This window comes from Podarcis cretensis (genome assembly GCF_951804945.1).
Source record: "Podarcis cretensis genome assembly, chromosome: 9".
In the NCBI taxonomy this organism is placed as follows: domain Eukaryota; kingdom Metazoa; phylum Chordata; class Lepidosauria; order Squamata; family Lacertidae; genus Podarcis; species Podarcis cretensis.
In genome coordinates this window covers 24892327-24907166 of record NC_137178.1, presented here as the reverse complement: position 1 = coordinate 24907166, position 14840 = coordinate 24892327, and positions in this window count along the sequence as shown.

The following is a 14840-nucleotide window of genomic DNA, read 5'->3' as shown; positions in this document are numbered from 1 at the left end:
GTGGGTTAAACCACAGAGCCTAGGACTTGCCGATCAGAAGGTCGGCGGTTTGAATCCCCGCAATGGGGTGAGCTCCTGTTACTCGGTCCCTGCTCCTGCCAACCTAGCAGTTCGAAAGCACATCAAAGTGCAAGTAGATAAATAGGTACTGCTCCGGCGGGAAGGTAAACGGCGTTTCCATGCGCTGCTCTGGTTCTCCAGAAGCGGCTTGGTCATGCTGGCCACAAGACCCAGAAGCTGTACGCCGGCTCCCTCGGCAAATAAAGCGAGATGAGCGCCGTAACCCCAGAGTCAGCCACGACTGGACCTAATGGTCAGGGGTCCCTTTACCTTTACCTTGAGGCATCTAATCATAAGCTTGCATTTTTATTAAAGCTTATATGTTTAATCAGGGCTTGTATTTTAAAATGAGCTTAAAGATTTTCAAATGCCAGGCAGAAGACCAGCTGCCTAAGAACCTTGGCAAAATGTTTTTCTCCTAGACAAGGGGGCCCCCCTGATTTATAGCAGAAAACAATTCTCAAAGTCGTAAAAAGGGAATTACAGGCTGACAGCCAAGGTTACACTGACCCTACAAATTAAGGGTTGATAAATAGTAAAATGAGCCATATCTTCTTCCTAAGGTTAAAAAGGTCAAGAGCAGTGAAAAAGCATCTAGCTGGCAGAAAGAGAACATTTTTGGGAAGTCTTTTCTAAAGCTGTTTCTTTCTTAAACTAAGATCCTTTTAAGATTTCTTTTCCTTTTAAAAGGTTATTTATGTATTAAATATATTAGCTTAAATATAATTATGCAAAGGATTTAAGAAATGCTAGATTCTTATTTCATATAGTTGGAAGAGATCACAGGGGCCATCAGCCACCAGCCCCCCCTAGCCAGACAGGAGACGCCATCGAGCACTCCTGATATATGGTTGTCAGGCCTTTTGTTTAGAAACCTTCAAATGAAGGAGATCTCTCAATGTTGATGTGAACTCAAAATCCTTGACATATGCTTAAGATAAAAATTCAAGATTAACCATCTGTTTTGGAAGGCAATAGGGCAAGGAGGGCAAGAGGTGAGCTGGTAATTAAGATTCCTTGTTGAGACACATGTAAGATATATTACTACTTATTTGTCATTTATAGATAGAAGAATATATAGCTTTTTGATTCCCATAAAAGGACAGAAGGAAATGGGTGTATCTTTTGTGATTGGTTCTAGCAAACAGCCAATAGGAATTTTAACCAGGCTGATTGGACAGAGGCAGCCACAGGAGGAGCAAGGGGGCTGGATTAAGGAAATATAAGTGCTGGCCAGAATGGCAAGAGGCCAGGCCAGAGCTTGGTAACCATATACCACTGTGCCTCATATTTATTTGTCTGACAAATAAATTATTATTTTAATTTCTCTATTGCTGCGCTGAATATTTCATTCTAGCTAAGTGTTAACCACAAGCAGGGTGCTACAACCTTACAATGGAAGTAAACTTTGTAGGAAGTGGGTCTGAGGAACCGAGGCAGATAGTAGTGATGAGATATAAAATTTTAGGCTTACGAGGCAAACTGACAAATTGCCAGGTCCAGATGGCACCCACAGGAGAGTTCCCAAAGAACTCAAATGTGAAATTGCATATCTTCTAACAAAACTATATAACTTCCCCCTCAGATCAGCCTCCATGCCTAAGGGCTGGAAAGTAACTAATAAGACACCATTTTTTAAAAAAAGTGACCAGAGGCATGTGTGCGGAGATGGAATCCTTTAAATTACAGGCTTATTAGCTTAACAGCTGTCCTGAGAAAACTGATGGGAAGTACTGATAAAGATAAAAATAGCCAAGCATATAGAAGAACAAACCTTGCTAAAGCAGAACCAGCATGGCTTCTGCAAGGGCAAGTTCTGCCTCTCAAACAGTGCTTTGAGATTGTACTTGGGCTCAGTAGCATACTGTGGGTTGCCAGCACCCGGGGCCATGCAGAGGAGTGGGTGGGACGGAGGCCAACAGACAGAGTACGCATGTGCATTCAACTGCCTAACAGTGTCTGCATCACCCAGGAGATTGCAGTCACAGAGATAAGAAAAGAAGAGAAATTCCACTGTCTGGAGAGGTCACTTCTTGGTTCTCATGGAGAAGCCGTTTTCAATGGAGCCCAGCAAAAGAAGCATGCAGACATATTGAGGCAGTACCGGCTGTTGAAATTTTGCTCCCCTAACAGTTTTGTGCCTGGGGCAACCAGTTCTGTTGCCCCCTGTGCTATGCCACCGCTTGAACTTTCTGAAGGCTTTCTGCAAAGTACCTCACCAAAGACTCCTGAGTAAGCTTAGCGGTTAAGGAATAAGAGGAGAGATCCTTTTGCAGATAAACAATTGTTTAAGATGCAGAAAGCAAAGAGTAGGAATAACTGGACAGGCACTCCAATTTTAAACAAAGTAGCAAAACTATTGATTTTGCCTGTGTAGCTTGGCATGGCATGTATAGAACAAGCAATATAATCTCCAACGGAGCATGCCTTGTTCAGATCTAGATTTCTGATTGGCTGGACATTTTTCCAAGTGTTATTTTGCACTGAAGCTTGGACAGACTTTGCAACATTTAATGCATATTGGAATAACGGATCCAAATAAAGATCAAGACACAGAAGCACAAATGAGCTTATCTGAGGCCAAAGAAAATGGAGCTATTCTAATCAACCAGACTCCAAATCAAGGACCAGACTAGAGCAAATTAGATACAGTGCAGCTGATCTTAAGTCAATAATCAACAGAGCCCAGGCAGTTCTCAAAGTCAATGAGGCAGAAAGATTTAAAGCATGACAAATTCAACACAGCAAAGCAAGAGCAAAACCAAGCTTTCCCCTCTGCCAGCAACAAAAATAGCTTCACTGAACAAAAACACAATTCCCATGTAGCATGCTAAAACCAGAAAGAGATGTAGATTTGTCCACAGCCAGTACTCTGATAGCTTCTGAAGCATTGTGAAGATGCTCTTCTGAGGGGGCAGCAAAAGAAGAATAATGTAAATACTGCATATAGATTTTAAAGTTACAAATTTATATTAGATTTCAGAAGGCGAGTATCTGTCTGTATCTAGGCCAACCATTTGCAAAAGTCCCTGAAGCACTCCTAAGCTGTGTAGTCTTTTTGTGTGTTTTTCATACGCCGTGCTTTTCTGAGTCCAGAAATCTGCACTCACTCACTAATTCATTTAATTTTAGGATGTTTTATTAAGGTAGGAATCCAAACATTCACTTTGTGCTGCAAAGATTAGGAAGCACAGTGAAATACTGGGCAGTTTTAAAAGGCCATTATCTTGTATATTGAAGTCTACATCAGTTCAATACTCCATAAAAGCTAATATTACCATTTCAAAAGGATACTGGAGCATCCTGTTCTCAAAGAGAAAAATGCTTCAAACTATGTTTTGCCATATGCAGTGAATGGAGTGAGGGTCATACCGTGACTTTGGCAGTGTCATAAGAGTCTAGTCTATTAGCCAGTGCTTTTTTTCTGGGGAGAACACAGAGGGAATGCACACTCCTAAACTTTTTGTGAATCTAACAGGAGAAGAAACTTTTTTTTATTTTAGAAGAAGAGTTTGGATTTGATATCCCGCTTTATCACTACCCGAAGGAGTCTCAAAGCGGCTAACATTTTCCTTTCCCTTCCTCCCCCACAACAAACACTCTGGGAGGTGAGTGGGGCTGAGAGACTTTAAAGAAGTGTGACTAGCCCAAAGTCACCCAGCAGCTGCAGGTGGAGGAGCGGAGAAGCGAACCCAGTTCCCCAGATTACGAATCTACTGCTCTTAACCACTACACCACACTGGCTCCCTAAGAAACTATTTTTTAAAATAATAATAATAATAATAATAATAATAATAATAATAATAATAGTTTCTTCTCTAGCACAGTGAATCGTCAGTTCTGTTGCTACCCCCAATGGCAGCCTCATTTCCTTTCACGGTGTTACCTGAGTCTTAGATGGAAGCGAGCGTTTAATGTGTGAAGTAGGCGTTGGAATCAAGCTCGGTCAGTTTCATTGATACCACCTCCAATGGCGGCTTCATTTCCTTTCCCGGTGTAATGCATGTTCTTTGTACTTTTGTCCATTTACTGTATTTATTTTTCCAGATTTGAAGTATAAAATGGTGATTTTCTTGAGTCAAAATGAGAGTACCCCTAAACATTTTTTTTAAGAAAAAAAAACACTGCTATGAGCTATTGAAGAACTATAGGTAAAATATTAGATCCATTTAGAAGAGAGTTGGAGCAGTGGAGAACTATGCCATGAAAATCCATGAATATAATTTAATATAGTATTTTTAAAATGTTTTAACTTACTACAAGGACAGTGTTCCTTTTCCACAGTTCACCTAGATTTAAAAAAGCAACACATACAACATCCACCACAACTGAGCATCTTGAAAGTAGTATCATTGGACACATATGGAACTAAGCTCAAGTTGCAAATTTTGTGGTGCTTTGAGAAAATAGCATTAAGATGCAGCTAAGGATGTGACGAAATTGCAAAGGAGGTGCTAAAAGAGGGACAGGCTACAATGGAGTGGAAGTCTTGACAGGACCATAGGGAAGGATGGAAGACGATGGTACTGTGTTGAATGAAGTGAAGTACTATCAGAGAGGAAGTTTAAATGTTTCTTTGATGGTCATTGAATGTTTCCACCACACTTGCCATTCTTTCCTGCCGCACCAGTGTAGTGCTCCACACTCTTTGATTTAAAGCAATCTCATTCAATTTTAAGAGTCACTGATTCCCACCCTACCTTGTGTTGCCCTGTGATGATCCAGTTCCCTTTAAGCCAAGCTTGAGACTGGGAGATATTTAACTCTCTTGGGAATTGCAGAGATCTTATCAGAAAGGTTCTTTTTTTCAAGTGTTTTTGGAATTGTATTATTATTATTATTATTATTATTATTATTATTATTATTTTACCACCCAAAGGTGTTTTCAATAGTTTCATAAAGAAGCGACTCTTCCCTACACTACTTCTTTGAGTCTGGGTGCTTGTTTACCTTGGCTTATATATATATATAATATAAAATATGATTGAAAACACACCATTTTTGCTTTCCCATACCTGTTAAAAGCCAAGGGAAACAAGCACCCAGACTCAAAGAGGTAGTGTAGCGAAGAGTTCCTTCTTTATGAAACTACTGAATAGTTTACATAACGTTTTCTCTTCCGAGCAGTTTATAGTGGATCACCCTGTAGGGAGAAGAGAAAATAGAAAATAGAAAGTATGTGTGTGTGTGTGTGTGTGTGTGTGTGTGTTTACTGCAGAGAGGGAGGAGAAAGAGACTTCTTTAGCATAAGCAGAGTTCATTGTGATTTCACCCCCCTTATCCTGTAGAAATGAATAGATTCATTCATTGCAATTAAGAGGTATGGGAGTGGGGTTAATAATTTCAAAACTGCATACCAAACAAAAATCCATTGAATCTTCATTCAACTTGGCCTATTCATTTCCTGAATGCTTGTGGTGTATGCCTCCAGGAAGGGACAAATCCAGACCATGCTTCTATTCCGAGGAAGCTACAAAAAAAGTTGTTAATCTACAACGTAGCCCTTTACCCAGACAGGCCAACATTGTGTTGGACAGAGCAGGCTTCTCATAAGAAGTCTCTTTTTTAAAAAACAACAGCTCAAGAAGTCTTGGAGCTATTAACACTTTAACTGCTTATAATCAGGGGCACCATCTAAAGGACATGGTGTGTAGACTCTCTTCCTTCTCCCCAGCAGCATAGTACGGTTTACTGGCACCGGGGGGGCGGGGCACACACATGTGGGGCATGGAGGGTGAATAGAGCCTGCCATGCCAGCCCCACGGCTGCTGCCAGAGAAGCCCCCCACCCACTGAAGCGAAGTGTGCTGCCTGCTTGCCCACACAGAGAGGGGCCCGGCCTGCAGACAAAGCCCTTGGGTCATCCCAGCCTCACAAAATGGCTCAGGGCTGGCAGGGCGATGTGAGCAGGATGCAACGGTAACACACCTTTTGATTCCAGCCTCACAAAGCAAGGGTGAAGCTGGGATCTGAAGGCATCTAACTGTCACAGCTTTCTCATGCCACCCTGCCGGCCCCGAACCCCTTTGGGATGCTGGTATCTTATCTGAATGATTCACCCGGCGAAAACCAGCTAATTTTTTATTTTAAAAAACAGGACAAAAGACAAGTGAAGATAGGTTTAAAAGCAAATGAAGACCTAAGGCAGATACCTTTTCATCCAGATGGAGAAGCCTGCCAAAACCCAAACACTTCAGTTCTTTCCAGAAAGTACAGTGGTACCTCTGGTTACATACGTAATTCGTTCCGGAGGTCCATTCTTAACCTGAAACTGTTCTTAACCTGAAGCACCACTTTAGCTAATGGGGCCTACCGCTGCCGCTGTACCACCAGAGCACGATTTCTGTTCTCGTCCTGAAGCAAAATTCTTAACCTGAGGTACTATTTCTGGGTTAGCAGAGTCTGTAACCTGAAGCGTATGTAACCTGAAGCATATGTAACCCAAGGTACCACTGTACAGAGGGCGTATGCCTATCATACCTGAGCAAAGATGCTGGTCCTTCAATGTTCTGACAGCTTCCTATGTTCAGAGTGTGGGGAAGGTGTATTAGCCAGTCAATGAATATAAGAAACAGCTGTTAGAACATCGGTCCCTCTAGCTCAGTATTGTCTACACTGATTGACATTTTAGGATTTTCAGATAGGAGACATTCCCAGTCTTATTTGGAGAGGCTGGGAACTGAGCCTTGGGCTTCTTGCATGAAAAAGCTACAGGAAATTGGGACTGGGTCATGTGGTCCTGTAGTTTGAAGTAGTGTCTCTGGCCAAACAGGTCACTTTCCATAACCCAACACATCTGTAAAGAACCCTAGATTTAAAATAAACAACCATTTTCTTCATGGTGCATAACTCTGAAAGTAGCTAGCAAGAATATTTAGTTTATACCCCTGCGCTGAAATATCACCTAGGCCGAGGGCATCGCAAAATAGACCAGTGGTTTGAAATACTAAGTCTCATACCCCCAAGGAAAAAGCCGGAGGAAAGAGGCTACAGACAAATACATCACTTACATGTGGTTTGGAAAGCTTCCAAAATGGGGCACACAGAAGCCACGTTTTCCTTTTTAAAGTGTCACCCTTCAGGTACAGAGTACAAACAGCAACAAAACCATAATCTCCTCCCCACATGAAAGAAGGAGAAGGGAGAATTAGGCAAAATGCCAGCTGCCTGCTGCTTAGAGACATACCACGTCACACCTTGTGTTTTGAAGTTCATTAATAAACCCAAAATATTGACACTTCAGGGGACTTGTGGGTGGAAGCCAGAGGGTTTTTCCTCTCTCTCCTTCTCTCCTTTAAAGGCTCTAATTAATTTATTCAGCAACACGACTAATGATTGAGAAGAATATTCCTTGAGGTCCTGCTCATGGCATGTCCCCACCACAGCTCACATGTTTGCTGTTGAGTCTAGAGAAGCAAATAGTGCCTGAATGAACATAGTTGTATCTCACTGAGTTATTGGCCCGTTCTCCTATGCATTCTCACCCATGCATTCTCAACTTCACTAGTTATTTATCACTGGCCCATGCCCATGGCCTGATCCTTCAATCAATGCAAAAGGAAGTCTTTGCAATAACACTACACTGTAAAAATCCCAAAATACATGCTCTGTCTTTGAAAATTTCATGTATAACAACAATTCACACATTTCTGGAGGCAAGTCTTTGATGAAATTAATAATATTACACACTGCAGCTTTGTACCTACAGCTAAGTTGGCAGCATTAAGCACATTTGGACAAGAACTTTAGGACACTGTGCCCAGAATCCTCCCTGACTTTTTAATGCTTGGCAGCAAAGTTAGAAATAGCCCACCTGTGGAGGAGCAAAGGTTTTCCCTACACTAGAACAATAATATAGAAAAAATATAGTCTTTGGCATTAATGGACAAATGAACAAAACAAACTCATGCCTATAATAAGTGAGCTGAGGCTCCTTTGTGAATGAATGGCATCCATTCATTTTGTCCGAACCATTGAGAGACATGTCATTCTGTTCTGATATACTTGTGGCATAAGTAGAATCATAGAATCATAGAATCATAGAGTTGGAAGAGACCACAAGGGCCATCGAGTCCAACCCCCTGCCAAGCAGGAAACACCATCAGAGCACTCCTGACATATGGTTGTCAAGCCTCTGCTTAAAGACCTCCAAAGAAGGAGACTCCACCACACTCCTTGGCAGCAAATTCCACTGTCGAATAGCTCTTACTGTCAGGAAGTTCTTCCTAATGTTTAGGTGGCATCTTCTTTCTTGTAGTTTGGATCCATTGCTCCGTGTCCGCTTCTCTGGAGCAGCAGAAAACAACCTTTCTCCCTCCTCTATGTGACATCCTTTTATATATTTGAACATGGCTATCATATCACCCCTTAACCTCCTCTTCTCCAGGCTAAACATGCCCAGCTCCCTTAGCCGTTCCTCATAAGGCATCGTTTCCAGGCCTTTTACCATTTTGGTTGCCCTCCTCTGGACACGTTCCAGTTTGTCAGTGTCCTTCTTGAACTGTGGTGCCCAGAACTGGACACAGTACTCCAGGTGAGGTCTGACCAGAGCAGAATACAGTGGCAAATTAAGTAAATTAAGTCCTATTATGGGAGTAAGGCAGAAACTACGAAACAGACAAATGAGGACAGCGTAAAATGCTGACTGATTATGACAGAATCAGTTGGGTGTGGGGAGACAGAAAACCAAAAAGAAGGGAGACCAACTGAAGTGGCTGGAAAAAGAAGACAGAGAAAGGGACTCACAGAGGTGGGAAATAGAGAGAACCATCGCATTGTCTGGATAGGTTATTTCCTGTCTCATTCTACTTGCACTTTGGCGTGCTTTCAAATTGCTAGGTGGACAGGAGCTGGGACCGAGCAACGGGAGCTCACACCATTGTGGGGATTCAAACCGCTGACCTGCTGATCAGCAAGCCGTAGGCTCTGTGGTTTAGACCACAGCGTCACCCCAGACAATTGGCAGCTGTAGCACTGGGTTGTCAGAAACTGATTCTGAAAGATGCTTCTGGGCTTTGCTAAATGAAAACTCTTACATTCTAAATATTGATCAGCAATCAATCAAAATGTAGCAGAGAAATCGCTTTGTATTCACATGGTAAAACTTGCGCCACTACTCTACCCATCAAAACATGTTAGCAAGTGTGACTCAGTCAGTACATTTTGCACGAGGAAATAAAGATTCCAAAGATAAGATATTAGGGGTGAATCAATAAAGAGTTCTCTTTTACATATCCCAAAAGTCTAATTAACTTCAAAGTAGCTGATATGAATATAATTAAAGAGAAGAACAAACAGCAAAAGGGGTGGGTGGGTGGGAGAGACCTGATTTAATATCATCGCTAAAATGACAGTGCTGGGCTGTGCACTGAACCATAGGAAACTATGCTATCAAGTTAACATAATTGTTAAACAAATAATAATAGTGACATTGTATGAATTTAAATGTAGCAATGCAGATGCCTATGTCAGGGGGGAAAACCAAATAAAAGGACAAAAAGAAAGAAAGAAAAGAAAGGAATAACCAAGTGGGACTATTTTTAAATGGTCAAAATGAGATAGTGGTGATTTAATGAGCTTATGTAGACATCAAGAGGCAACATAAAATTAACATCTGGAAAGTAAAGTAGTGCTATTTATGCTGAGAAGAAGACTAATATAGCCTATAGAATAGGCCTTAGTTGTCTGAGAGCAACTTCGATAGAGAATACACTCATCCTATTATACTTCACTGATAACAGGGCAATTGTTCTTTCATTTTATGAGCAAGTCAGCTATATTTCCAGATGTGGGAAGCTTTCAAATAGAAGAAACATGGAAGGCCCTAGAATATATAGGTTCCCTACTAAACAAAGATCAGCCATGATAATTGTGATTGTGTAAGAAAGAGTCTGACATTGATTGGCAGACTGTGATGCTACAGAATATCCATACATATTCCAACTTCTCAGGAAACAAAATCTGTTGGCAACAAAATTTCCACAGTCCATCCTGTGAGGGAAAGAAAAGTTGTCACTTTGACAGGAAGCCTTGCCACCTTTTCTGTTGAGGTGAGTCAGTTGAGTGGGGTTGCACCAGTACTTGGGAAACTTCTACTGCTCTGGGTAATGCTCCATTCTGTAATCTTGGTGTCTCATCACATAACAACTGTGCTAGTCCTACAAGAGGGATGGGGAATCTGTGGCTTTCCAGATGTTGCTGGAGTACAACACCCATCAGTTCTGACCATTGGCCATGCTGATGGGAGTTGGAGTCCAACAACACCTGGAAGACCACACGTTCAGAGTCCCTTCCCTAGAAGCACCTGAAACTGACGGTGTTAGTTTTACCTTTCTGATCTAGTTTTGGCTATGGAGGTTCTCTACTGATCAGGTCTTGATTCTTTTTCCTTTTCACCCTGTGATCTAATCATTACAGGCCCAGATTAAGGCTATGAAGATTTTATGACTAATAGGAAGGAAGGTCAGTCCTAAGTAGTATGTACAACATATTGTAACAAATAAATAATTCATAAACTCATCAAATGATTTAAATTAAAATATGTATTTATTTTTTTTAATATTTTTTTCCAGACATAAATCATTCACTACACTCGTATCATCAAACATGTTCTTTTCATTTTATTTCCTGGCTCTCGTTGTGGCAAAATTATGAATCAGAGTCAACAACATGTTTGGTTTTGAGGGCATATTTCCAAGCTAGAGAAACTCTTCTGGGCAGCGCACACACACACACACACACACACACCCCACAATCAGGGACACAACTGGCTACTGGCTACAGTAGAAGGCTTTTTTGAAGCCTGATTTCAGCAGAGGAAGGGATGGGGAAAGAGGTTCATACATGCACCACAATGGTGATTGTGATGTCATTCCTCCCAGGGGCTGAAGGTGGCACACAAAAATAGGTTTCCCAACAGCAACCCTGTGAGAAAGATAAGGCCAAGAGAGAATGGTTGGTTCAAGGTCACCCAGTGAGCTTTGTGGCTGAGCCAGCAAACTGAGGGCCTAAAAAATATGAGGCCCTGAGGCTATCACTTTAAAGGTAAAGGCCTATTGGTTAATCCTGCCTTGAATTCTCACTTCAGACTTGCAAGCCCATTTTGGAGAGACAAACTGAGACAGCCTTTATTAATGTCAAATAAAATACAGCATTAAATGTCTTCAGAGGGGAAAGTATGAATGCCTCTCTTGCTCATGGTGCTCATCAATGCCTCTCCCTCTTTAAGAACATGATTAAGGGGTGTCAATGTACTAATAGCATAATCATATGGAAAGTCCTGAAAGGAACATCATCTCATTTGGGGTTTACGGTATATATACACACACACATATAGGCTTGCATGCTCCTACCAAGTGTTAAATGAGAATTTACAGTGGTGCTAATTGAAGCAGCATTTTGGTGTTCACTACATGCTGTTAGGAAAAATGAGGATCCTTTTGCCGGAGATTAAAAGTTTAATAATATCTTCTTTATGTTTACACCAGTTTAATGCCAGAGTTAAAAAATAATTATTACAGCAGGCTGTTAATGGCATTGCTCCCTCGCTGAGTTCCACTTTCTCTTCTACCAGCTTTAGTGCAGTCTGTTGTCATCTTCTAATTAGCTGCTCCTCTTTTCACTTGGCTGTCTGGATGGTTTAGGGGGTATTCCTGAAGCCCACATTAATTTGTATTTCCCAGCATTTGCTCTAAGAAGTTGGCCTTGCTTTTAAAACTTTATTGGATGCAAGACTGCAATTGAGAAAAACGAACCACTTCATGTTTCTGTGGACCATTATTCAGAGAGCTGTGATCACTACCTTAGGTGGCTTTGGAAAAGGATTAATAGAGACAGAATAATGGAGGAGGTATCAAACAGAGGACCTAGATGCCTTGCCTTCGGTGCCATCAAGGCAGACCTCAAATAGATGGTGCTTCAAGCCTGTTTCCTGCTTTGCTACAGCGCCACCTTTGTCATGGTCAGAGATAGTACTGCAGCTTTGTCAGTCCAGCCAGATCAGGTGATCTGATGAACCAATAGGGGCTTGGCTTGCCCTATATAGCTGCTGCTCCAGGTTTGGTGCCTTGTCTGGGATGGAAGGTGCTGAACAGACCCTTCTCACCCTTGATGTCTTACCTGGCCTGCTGCTGACCCCTGGCCCAATTTAACCATGACATTTCCCTCTGACCTTATTGGGCCTTAACACAACTAGCCTCAGGCTAGATTTAGGGTGTCAGGAAAGACAGCACATTGTTAGTTGTTTCATTTATGATTGTTGTATTTTTACTCTCAGGTACAGTGGTACCTTCCTTGGGATTGGTACTTTTCTTGAGAGAAAAGCAATGGCAAACCTAGACAGCATCTTAAAAAGCAGAGACATCACCTTGCTGACTAAGGTCCATATAGTTAAAGCTATGGTTTTCCCAGTAGTGATGTATGGAAGTGACAGCTGGACCATAAAGAAGTCTGATAGCCGAATAATTGATGCTTTTCAATTATGGTGCTGGAGGAGACTCTTGAGAGTCCCATGGACTGCAAGAAGATCAAACCTATCCATTCTGAAGGAAATCAGCCCTGAGTGCTCACTGGAAGGACAGATCCTGAAGCTAAGGCTCCAGTACTTTGGCCACCTCATAAGAAGAGCTCTCTGGAAAAGACCCTGATGCTGAGAAAGATTGAGGGCACAAGGAGAAAGGGACAATAGAGGACAAGATGGTTGGACAGTGTTTTCGAAACTACTAACATGAGTTTGACAAAACTGCGGGAGGCAGTGGAAGACAGGAGTGCCTGGCGTGCTTTGGTTCATGGGATCATAAAGAGTCGGACATGACTAAATGACTAAACAACAACAACAACAGTGGTACCTTGGTTTACAAACTTAATCCGTTCCAGAAGTCCGTTCTTAAACCAAAGCATTCTTAAACCAAGGTGTGCTTTCCAATAGCAGCAGGGGACTCAATTTACAAATGGAACACACTCAACAGGAAACTGAACATGTTCTGCTTCCAAGGCAAAGTTCGCAAACCAGACACCTACTTCTGGGTTTGCAGCATTCTTAATCCAAGTTGTTCATGAACCAAGCTGTTCTTAAACCAAGGTACCATGGTAGATGTGTTTGTGCAAAAATAACTTAGCCAGTCCTAGGTCCTATTCATGTTGACTTGAGCAGGGACACCATTTGCTCTTCTACCTCAGGCAAGAAAATGCCTTAGGCAGGCCCCTGGATGTAGACAATGGTCATGGTAGCTAATTGGACCATCAATGTACCTTTGAATATGGGGACAAACAACATATTCACCTTCACACTCAACTTGTGATATCTCCCCTTCTTACACAGCTTCAGCAATCCCTTTCACTTGAACAAACACTTTCAAAAGCATGCTGATCTTTTTGAAGCAAATTCTGCATATCACCGCGCTGCTGTGTAGATTTCCCTGTCACCCCCCACTCTGCAAAACAGTGTGGCTTCACAGATCTGACCCTAGAGATGGGTGAATCTGTTAATTTTGATTTCTCTCGGCTTTTCGTTTTCTAACTGTAAGTCCAGTTATTTCCTACGTAAAGTTACAAAGTTTTTTTTAAGTCTCATGAAAATTCATCAGCATTTTTGTGCAAATTTCTCCCAATATACACAGTTTTGTATGCAATTTCCTTTACTAAACACAATTTTGCATGCAATTTTCCTCTACTAAACACAATTTTGCAAAGCAATCTCACTCCCCCAATATAATGTCTTTTAAAATTCTAGTTCCAGTGATATATGCATTGTTGTGCACACTTTGTATATGTCTTTGTACAGTTATACCTTGGAAGTCAAACGGAATCCATTCTGGAAGTCCGTTCGACATCCGAAACCTTTGGAAACCAAAGCATGGCTTCTGATTGGCTGCAGGAAGCTCTTGAAGCCAATCGGAAGCTGCGGAAGCCCTGTCGGACATTCAGCTTCCAAAAATAGTTTGCAAACAGTCACTTCTGGGTTTGTGGCATTCGGGAGCCAAAACGTTTGAGAACTAAGCTGTTCAAAAACCAAGGTACAATGCCTTTTTGTACATATTACTCTGCATTTGAAAAATAGTGATTTCCTTAGGATGACTGTGTTTTGGTTCATGCATTGTTTGGGAAAGTGTGAATTAGATAGGTTTGCCCTTAAATGTGAACTGAATCAATTCCCCCCCCCCATCCTTATGCCAGTCAAACTCATTCTCCAAAGTTCGCCGTGCACCAGTTATTCAGGCTTAAAATCAGGGCTGCAGCTATCAATCTGGAATCTGATCTAGTGTTTTTTTTTAAAAAAAGTTCAACGCTATAGGATTCAAAATTGTATAATGAATGAGTTAGCAGAATTATTATTTGTGTGATGTTGTATTGTATTATGTATGGCTGTCTGTTAATAATGCATGTCTCCCCACCCCACCCCCTACAGTCTCACTGAGGAGTAGCATTTTAAAAATAATTTGTTAAGGATGCAAGGTCTGTGAAAATAGACCTTGTTTCATATTCAAAATGTAATCTCTGCCAGAGAACAAAGGATCAATCCCATTTTAAAGATGTGTTGTAATTTGTGCTTTGAAATACCATGTACGTCTGGACTTGGAGTGCTTCCTCTTTGATAGTTCATTTGTGGGAAGGAGTTTGTTTTGGATTCCCCCTGCATTCATGTAAATTCAGTGGCATATTTTAAAAAATTAATGTCGCTGCTTGCTCTGCATCCAAGGTGCTAAGAATAAGTCTCTCTAGAAAAATGTAAACATTTATTTATTTATTTTCTGAAGGGGGGATGTTTGAGAATGATATGCTTTG